The sequence below is a fragment of the Chiloscyllium punctatum genome, chromosome 26, assembly GCF_047496795.1.
Source record: "Chiloscyllium punctatum isolate Juve2018m chromosome 26, sChiPun1.3, whole genome shotgun sequence".
Classification (NCBI taxonomy): domain Eukaryota; kingdom Metazoa; phylum Chordata; class Chondrichthyes; order Orectolobiformes; family Hemiscylliidae; genus Chiloscyllium; species Chiloscyllium punctatum.
The window spans coordinates 8,248,577-8,259,165 of record NC_092764.1 but is presented as its reverse complement, the minus strand read 5'-3'; positions in this window follow the sequence as shown (position 1 = coordinate 8,259,165).

Genomic DNA, 10,589 nt, shown 5'->3' with positions numbered 1-10,589 from the left:
ATTACTCAAATCCATTCAAGGTGGCTATCGATGCGAGTGTTGTGGATGTCGGTGCTGTGCACTTACAAGAAGACAACGAGAAGATAGAAAGACCTATCGGGTGTTTCTCCAGGAAATTGAACATTCATCAGCAGAAATATTCAACAGTTGAGAAGGAGACTTTGAGCCTGGTGTTTCAGCGTTTATGTTACCAGTAACTTATCTGAGACAATCATACATATGGATCAAAGCCCAATGAAGATAGTGAGGAAATGCCAGACTGTTTAGATGGAGCTTGGTGTTGCAGCCATTCAATTTGAAGATTGTGCATGTGACAGGATGAGAAAACATGATTGCTGATACATTGTCAAGACCTGAATGGGAAACTGAGGCATTCGGTGGCAGGAGTACAACAGACTGAAATGGAACGTAGTTGTGCATGTTTACATATTTATAGTCAATGTAATTTGTATGTGTGTTTTACAGTACAAATAAATTTTAGGGGGTTTCAAAATGAAGCCATCTTTGGCTATTGATTTTGTTTTAAGGGGGAGGTGGAATAAAGCTGCTCCTTTCAGGAGGTTAAATTGACATTGTTTTTTTTTTCTCAGTGGTCATAAACGACACTGACACCAAAAGATCTGGGGATGAATGATTTTAGGGCCAAGTTGATAATAGCTAACAGAGATTGGCTCAGGCAGAAGGCTTTCGAGTTTTAAATAAAATCCTTGAACAATGAAAGGGGAGTGGCCAGTTCTCCCAGCTCAGTTTTACTCTGGTTTGGCTTTTAATTTTGCAGCATTTTGAAAGAAGAGCTGCTGGAACCACAGAAGCAAGTTCAGGCTGGTACTCTCTCTCTCTCTGACTTCTATCCAATAAGACCCTGTGTTTGATTTTACCTTTTTGTGCCAAGGGGTGTTTCTGGGGATTGTTGCAAGTATTTGGAACAGCATCATTAAGTTGGGATAATCTGTTGGGTTTTCGGAGAGGTTGTTATTTGGTATTCTGTTTTCTGCTGTTTGTGTTTCATTCAGTAATCTTGTAAATAAACTCTGTTTTGTTTAAAACTATGTTGTTTGACCAACTGATTCTCTCCTGGAATACCCACTTCACACCTGCTTAAAACAGCACGCAAAGTTAGGGTCTGGACTATCTTCTTGAAATGTTTTTGGGGAGTTCTGGCCTGGTCTGTAATACTCTATTCGTCCACACTTCAAGGAGCCTGCCTTTAACCCTGCATTCTGCATTCGATTTCCATCTTCCAAAACAAATCACTTCATACTTTTCCAGGTTGAACACCATCTGCCACTTACCAGCCCAGTTCGGCATCCTACAGCCCTCCATACTATCTACCACTCCACCAACCTTCATGTCATCAGCAAACTTACTAACCTACTCTTCCATTTCCTCATCAAAGTCACTTATAAAAATCACAAAGAGCAGAGGTCCCAGAATCAATCCCTGCAGCGCACCACTGGTCACCAAGCTCCAGGCTGAATACTTTCCATCTACTACCACCCTCTGGCTTCTATGGGCCAGCCAATTCTGTATCCAGACAGCCAGATTTCCCTGTATCCCATTCCTCCATACCTTCTGAATGAGCCAACCATGGGGAACCTCGTTAAACACCTTGCTAAAATCCAAGTACACCGCATCAAATGCTTTACCTTCATCAATGTATTTTGTCACATCATTAAAGAATTCAGTAAGGCTTGTGAGGCATGACCTGCCCCTCACAAAGCGATGTTGACTATCTCTAATCAAACTACGATTTTCTAAGTAATCATAAATTCTCTCTCTCAGATTCCTCTCCAATAATTTGCCACAGATGTAAAACTGACTACTCCATAATTCCCAGGATTATCCCTATTCCATTTCTTGAATGAGGGAATAACATTTGCCACCCTCTAATCAACTGGCAATACACCAATAGACAGTGAGGATACAATGATCATCGTCAAAGATGCAGCAATCTCTTCCCTTGCTTCCTGTAGAAACCTTAGGTATATCCTCTCTGGCCCAGGGGACTTATCTTCCCTTATGTTTTTCAAAATTTTCAGCACATCCTCCTTTTTAACATCAACCTGTTCTCGCATATTAGCCTGTTTCACACTGTCCTTACAAATGTCCAGGTCCCTCTCAGTAGTGAATACTGAAGCAAAATATCCATTAAAGACCTCTCCTAACTCTTGCCATTCCAGGCACAAGTTCCCACACTCTGGCCATTTTCTTGTTCCTCACACTAGTGTAGAATGCCCAATAAATGGTACTCATCCAGAAGGTGCTTATTGAACTTGATATTGAACTCAATATTGAAATCAATATTGAGTTCAATAACTTTAGAGCCTAAACACCTCCGCCCATGTTCTTACCCCAATCCCCCACACACCAGGCGGGCTGCTACCACATCCAACCCATTGTCAGCCACTAATGGTCCCCATTAGCAGCTATTCGTTCTCCCAGGCTGACCTTTACCCTTTGTCTAGGAGACAGTGAGGAATGCAGATGCTAGAGAGTTAGTTTTTAAAAGTGTGGCACCGGAAAAGCACAGCAGATCAGGCAGCATCTGAGGAGCAGGAGAGTCAACGTTTTGAACATAAGGCCTTCATCAGGAGTGTGGGGGAAGGGGGGTTGCACGAGGCTGCTTGATCCGTCCTATCTGTCCATCTTTCTTCTCACCTATCCACTCTGTCCTCCCCACTGACCTATCACAATTACCCCCACCTACATTTACCTATCACCTTCCCAGCAACCTTCCCCCAGCCTCACCCTCACCCTCCTATTTATCTCTCAACCCCCTTCAGCACATCCCCACACATTCCTGATGAAGGGCTTATGCTTGAAGTGTTGATTCTCCTGCTCCTCGGATGCTGCCTGACCGCTGTGCTTTTCCAGCACCACACCATTCGCTTGTCTGCCCAGCTGTTGTTCTCTCTCTCTGACCTCCATCATTAACTGCCATTTAATCCTCCCTCCTCCCCCTGCCATCCTCTCCATAAATACCAACCTTTTCCTAGCTACCCATCAGTTCTGAAGAAGGGTCACTGGACCCGAAACATTAACTTTGCTTTCTCTCCACGGATGCTGCCAGACATGCTGAGTTTCTCCAGCAATTTTGTTTTTCTTTTAAATATTGTGCAGCCACTTTAACAAAACTTCTCCAGCATGAAAAAAGGCTAGGGTTTCGCCTCATCATGACACCCTGAGGGCAGCTGGAATAAAATCAGGTCAAGTTCACCTAAACCAAACCAAATATCATCTCACTCGGAGCTTGAACAAGAGAACAATACTTTCCTTTCTCAGGTTTGCATGAACTTGTGAAATTAGATTAAGATTTTTTTTTCATTATCCAAAGATAATGACCCTCTTTGTGGAAATATTTTGTTATCTGTCGCTGGCTTGAAGAAAGAATTTAATGGAAAGATTTCTTGTGCAGACACCACTGGCTCTTTGATTGAGCCTTTTATATTGATTGCCAACCGTTACTGGTAAAATAGATTAAAGGTGTTAATTGTGCTGGCCATGCATTAATATATTTCTTTCTACAGCTTGATAGCTTGAGGCTGGTTTAATGGTTATTGCATAACATTGTAGTTTATATTGTTTTCCTAGTTTGGTGAGACGATTTATTCTGTGTTAGGTGATTTAACGGTTAAATCTAAGTCTGGTCAAATACTCAACCTACTTTGGCTCAAAGTTGATCTCAGTTGAAAATCAAACCTTCCCAGGACTCGAAATATGTCTTCTCAGAACCATCCAAAACAACCTACATTGAATTAACATCCTTAATTAATTAATTAATGTCTTTGCCATAATGAAGTGCCTCAAGACAAACAGAGCTACACATTAATGGGCAAAATTTGAAACAGAGTCAAACAAAGGGATCTTTTAAAAAGATTTAATTCATGGCATGAGGGCATTTCTGGCTGGGCCAGCATTTATTGCTCATCCCTAATTACTCAGAGGGCAGTAAAGAGTCACATGTAGGCCAGACTGGGTAAGGATGACAGATTTTTTTCCCTCAAAGGGATCTGTGATCCAGATGAGTTTTTCCAACGATCAGTAAGAGATTCACAGTCATCATTAGACTCTGAAATCCAGATTTTTAGTGAATTCAATTTCCACCATCTGCTGTGACAGGATTTGAACCTGGGTCCCCAGGACACTACCTGGGTTGTTAGATTAACAGTCCAGCAAAAATACCACAAGTCTTGAATTTCCCCCATCCTACGAAAGCACCACCCACCATTCACCTTATCTACACTTCTCATGATTTTACAAACCTCTGTAAGGTCACCCCTCAACCTCCTACATTCCAGTAAAAAAGTCCCAGCCTATCCAGCCTCTCCTCATAACTCAAACCCTCCAGTCCCAGCAATGTCCTGGAAAATCTCATGGGGCTACAATGATTGTGGAGTTTGCACATTCTCCCAGTGTCTGTGTGGGTTTCCTCCAGGTGCTCCACTTTCCTCCCACAGTCCAAAGATGTGTAGGTTAGTTGGATTGGCCATGAGAAATGCGAGATTACAGAGATGGGATGGATCTGGGTAGGATGCTCTTCAGAGGGTCAGTTTGGGCTCAATGGAACTAATGGCCTGCTTCCGCACTGTGGGGATTCTATGGGAACCATCTGCCATTGAGGAAGGAGGAGGTTGTGCCTATCTAGGCTATTCAGAGAGTTCCCATACCTGCATGCCAGAGTATTGTGTGAAGTAGCTGCAATCCACCAAGGCAGTAGGCACTACATCATGCCACCTCTTACAACCAGACCTACCAGAACAGGGTGAGGACAGTCCTGCTAGCAGCCATGACGATCATGGTGGTCCTTGATTTCTTCACCAGTGTACTCTTTCCAGGCAGGGGCAGACAACATTGCCAATATCTCACAGTAACTTGTTGCTGCATCAGGGGTTAGCAGAGACCCTGTGCAGGAGCAGAGGGAACTTTGATGTCTGATTGAACAGAGGCCATTTTGGGAGGGTGGGGAGGATGGAAGAGGGGGGGGAACGTGGGGAGGTGGGGGGAATTGAGAGTAGGCAAACGAGCCCAACAAGAGGACAGCATTTGCAGTAATACAGGGGACTACCGACTGCACTCAGGGATACAGAGGCTATTCAAGTCAACAGGGAACGTACTTCACTTTCTGTTTTGGAATGCCTTGAGGTTATGAAAGTTGGTGAATCACTGCACATTTTGAAACTAGGTTATCTGTATACCACTGTGTGTAGAATCTACACTTTGGAACGAAGACGTGCTACGCATGGTTTGGGAACGTTTGATGGTGACATTAAAGTGAAATACTGTACCTTTACCCTGTATATCATGAAAACCATGAAAAGTTGTTTGAAGGAAATAAAAGAAAATTTCACTGAATTGGGAAAAATAATTCACTTCACCTCAAGGTGCCAAAGGATTTTCTGACTTTGAGGACCTTCACTTCATTCACATTCCAGTTTTCACTCCATTTAAATCGATCAGCTCCATGAAACTTTCCAGGTCATGCTGATCTCAATCTGGGCTGAAGGGCTCACTTTCCTATCTGTGAATCGACCTCCCCACATCTGTTCAGAAGCTGCTTCCAGGTTCTGAGACAAAGCCTGGTCAGGTCACCCCAAACATAACAATGCACCTCGATGTTTATCCGGTGCACCATATTCCCCAGGGTGAGAAGCTGCAAGTGAGCCAGGTTCAATCCCCACATCCACATCAGTGAGCACAAAGAGCGCAGAGTGGACAGTTAGTTAGAGACAACAAGGAACAGCAGAGAATAGAACAGAGCAGAACAGAAGGAGCATGAGTAAGTTAAGACTAGAAGACTCACATGTGAACACAGGCATGAACACGCAAATATAAATGAGTCCTTTCCCACTGAAATATACAGCAGAGTCTGGCGTGGCATGGTGGCTCAGTGGTTAGCACTGCTACCTCACAGCACCAGGGACCTGGGTTCAGTTCCACCCTCGGGTGGCTCTCTGTGTGGAGTTTGCACATTCTCCCCATGTCTGTGGAGGTTTCTCCGGATGCTCCAGTTTCCTCCCACAGACAAAAGAGGTTTAGGTTTAGGTTGGGGGAATGAGTCCAGGTGGGTTACTTTTCAGAGGGTTGGTGTAGACTTGTTAGGGCAAAAGGGCCTGCTTCCACACCGCAAAGGTTCTATTCTATGTATATAATGGCCATGTATAGCAATATTCTGCTGAAATGAATAATAAATGTGTTACTTTGAATTTTGTAGTGGTTCAAGAAAACAACTCCCCCTGCTTTTTTTAATTCACCAGTGGGCATCGATGTCTGACCCAGCATTTATTGCCCGTGCCTAGTTGCCCCCTGAGAAGGTGGGGATGAGCTGCCTTCTTGAACTGCTACAGTCCATGTGCTGTGGGTAGACTCATAATGCCCTGAGGGAGGGAATTCCAGGATTTTGGCCCAGCAATAGTGAAGGAACAGCGGTATGTTTCCAAGTCAGGATGATGAGTGGCTTGGAGGAAACTTTTAGGGGATGGTGTTCTCATGTATCTATTGCCTTAGTCCTTCGAGATGGAAGTGGTCCTGGGTTTGGAAGGTGCTGTAAGAGGATCCTTGGTGAGTTTCTGCAGTCTGTCTTGTAGATAGTCCATAGTGTTGTGATTGAGCGTCAGTGGTGGAGAGAGTGGATGTTTATGGATGTGGTGCCAATCAAGGGATTGTTTTGTCCTGGATGATGTCAAGCCTTTTCAGTGTTGTTAGAGCTGCATTCATCCAAGCAAATACAGAGTCTTCCATCAAATTCCTGACTTGTTCCCTGCAGATAGTACCCATGCTGTGGGGAGTCAGAGGTGAGTTACTTGCTGCAGGATTCCTAGCCTTTGACCAGCTATTATGGCTACTGTACTTACATAAAAAAGAAAGTCCAGTTCATTTCTAGTCATGGTAACCCCAGAATGTTGATAGCGGAAGATCCACTGATGGTAATACCATTGAATGCAAAGGACAGTGATTAGATTGTCTCTTCGTGGAGATGGTCATTGACTGGCAATTCTGTGGCATGAATGTTACTTGCCACCTTTCAGCCCAAGCCTGGATCTCATCTGAATTTGAATATTGCATCTGAATATTGCATTTGAATATGGAGTGTATCTGAGGGGTCATGACTGGTCCTGAACATTGTGCGATCATCAGTGAACATCCCCACTTCGGACCTCATCGGCAATACATATACTAACTGAGTAAATTACACCAATATTCAATGAGTGAATTTAAAAAATTGAAATCTGAAGAGAGTTTATTATTTTGCCGACTCCTCAATGTCTGTTTGACATCGAGCTACACAGTGAAAGAATGAACTAGACCCAGAGATCCTCTCTATCATGATCTTCCTTCTTTAACTATCATTGATAATCTCTACTGAGCAAGATATTAACTCTATTCAGGTTCCTTCCCTAACAATTGAACAAAGTATTGCATTTGAAATCCCTCTAGGTATCATTCCCCTTTCTCAACTAAATCAACCTCTTTTTGGATTAGTGGTGCTGGAAGAGCACAGCAGTTCAGGCAGCATCCGAACTGCTGTGCTCTTCCAGCACCACTAATCCAAAATCTGGTTTCCAGCATCTGCAGTCATTGTTTTTACCTAAATCAACCTCTTGCATTTATGTAGCAGCTTTCAGGTTATAAAGACTCCCAAGGTACTTCATGAGGACAAGAGATTTTCAAACAATATTTGTATTTTGGATGGTCTCGAGTTTACAAAGGGCAGAATGTGGGAAATCATTCAGACCAGGCAGGAGTGTTCATGTTCAGAGTTGGTGAAGGAATGAAAGAGGATTTGAGCAGCAGATAATCTGAGATGGGGCAAATTCCCATGTTACAATCACGTCCTAACAAACGTGGTGAGTATTTGATGTAAATGTACAATTGTAGCTAAAAGGGAAGGGGATCAGGAGTTTTTAGTTTATTGATCTTGTGGCATATGGGCATCATTGGCTGGGCCAGCATTTATTGACTATCCCCAGTTGCCCCTGAGAAGGTGGGGGTGAGCTGCATTCTGGAACTGCTGCACTTCATGTGCTGTGGGTTGACCCACAATGCCCTTGGGGAGGGAATTTCAGGATTTTGACCCAATGTCACTGAAGGATTGGCGATGTATTTCCAGGTCAGGATGGTGAGGGGCTTGGAGGGAACTTGAAGGTGCTGGTGTTTCCATATATTGCTGCCCTTGTCCTTCCAGATGGAAGTGGTCGTGGGTTAGGAAATGCTGTCTGAGGATCTTTGGTGAATTTCTGCAGTGCATCTTGTAGATAGTATACACTGCTGTGACTGAGCGTCGTGGTGGAGGTATTGGATGTTTGTGGATGTGGTGTCAATCAAAATGAGTTGGTTTGTTCTGGATGGTGTCAAGTTTCTTCAGTGACTTATCCAGGGCAAATGATGACCTGAGTCAAGATTAGAGTGGTGCTGGAAAAGCACAGCAGGTCAAGCAGCATCTGAGGAGCAGGAAAACCAACATTTCAGGCATAAGCTCTTCATCAGGAATTTTCCAGTCCCTTAACTACAATCACATAGGCATTCTGAAGAAGGGTTACTGGAACCAAAACATTAACTCTGTTTTCTCTTTGCACAGATGTTGCCAAACCTGCTGAGTTTCTCCAGCAATTTCTGTTCTTGTTTTAAACATTAACTAGTTTATTCCTACAAAGCACAGGAGTAGAAGGAGACCATTCAGCCCATCGTGCCTGCTTCACCATTCAATGAGATCATGGTAGATCTGATCACCTCCACTTCACTTTCTTGCCTTTACCCCATTACCCTTCATAAGACATAGGAGCTAAAGGAGGCCATTTGGCCCTTTTTTTCATACTGAGGTGCTGCATGCAGTTTTACAGAAGCATGACAAACTCTATCAAAGCTTCAGTCCTCCTATCAGAGTCTCTCTCTTTCTCTCTCTCTCATGCCATAGGATCATCAAGATGTACAACATAGAAACAGGCCCTTCAGTCCACCTCATCCATGCTGACCAGATATCCTAACCTAATCTATTCCCAATCACCAGCCCTTGGCCCATATTCCGCTAAACCCATTCCTATTCATATACACAGCCAGGTGCCTTTCAAATGCTACAATTATACCAACCTCCATCACTTCCTCTGGCAGCTCATTACATACACATACCACCCTCTGTGTGAAAAGGTTGCACCCTTGGTCTCTTTTAAATCTTTCCCCTCTCACTCTAAACCTATGCCCTCTAGTTCTGAACTCCCCCACCCTCAGAGTAAGACTTGGTCTAGTTATCCTATCCATACCCCTCATGATAATATCACAATAGGAGGTGTTCAATGTTCCAAACCTTTATTTTACACTGCTTTGTCAAGAATTTTTCTGAGCTCCAGCAAGATCTTATTGTTTTGCTGTCACATGCAAGCAGCTTTCCAATTAATCTACAAAGATAAGCAATAGATGGTCAGAGGCTGTGCATAGTCAGAGGCAACATACGGATGTGAGAATTGGACACTGCGGACGAGAGTAAGTTGCCTGGAGGAGATGGAGTCTGGTGCTGTCGATATTGGATGCAGAAGTGGAAGAATTAATAAGGTGATTATTAGACCAGAACAAAAGCACAGGGAAATAATGTGACAAATCATGATGAGATGGATGAAATCATGGACAAACATAATCTATAAATAGACAGCACCTTTGATGCAAACAAACACTTCGAGTTCCTTCAAAGGAGCATTCAAAAAAACATTGTGATGCTGAACCAATGAAAAGGATGTTAGATCAGATTGCTAAAAGGTTGTACCAACAGGTAGGCATGTGGGAGCACCATAAACACAAGAAATATAAGAACTAGGAGCAGGAGCAGGTCATCCAGCCCCTCAGGCCTCTTTCACCATTTAATGTGATCATCTCAGCCTCAACTCCACTTTCCTGCCCACTCACCATAACCTGTTAACCTGTTACTAACTTAAAATCTGTTTATCTCCTCCTTAGGTTTATTCAGTGTCCTGGCATTCACTAAACTCTGGGGTAAAGAATTCCATTAGAATGTATTGGACCATAGGCATCATCTCGGAATAAATGGTCTCACATTTAAAACACAGATGAGGAGGAATTTCTTTCCCTCAAAGAGTAGTGAATCTGAGGAGTTCTTCCCCAGAGAGGGCTGATGAGGCTGGGTCATTCTGTACATTCAAGACTGAGATGGAGAGCTTTCTAATCAGGAAGGGGAATTAAGGGCAATGGGGAAAAGGCAGGAAAGTGGAGTTGAGGATTATCAGATCAGCCTTGATCTCAGTGAATGGCAGGGCAGTCTCGATGGGCTGAATGGTCTATGATTAGAGTGGTGCTGGAAAAGCACAGCAGGTCAGGCAGCATCCAAGGAGCAGGAAAACTGACGTTTTGGGCAAGAGCCCTTCATTAGGAATGAGGCCGGGAGCCTTTGGGGTGGAGAGAGGATGGTCTTTTTCTGTTCCTAGGTTTTATGGTCATGTGCATCAGGGAAATGGGAATCAGAGTGAAAGACGTAACATATGCACTTCTGCGTTGCCACCATTGCAACAGGAAATTCAAAAGAGTGGAGAAACACTTACCTTGCATTGAGATATACAATGATCCCAATGGAAACATCTTCAGTTTTT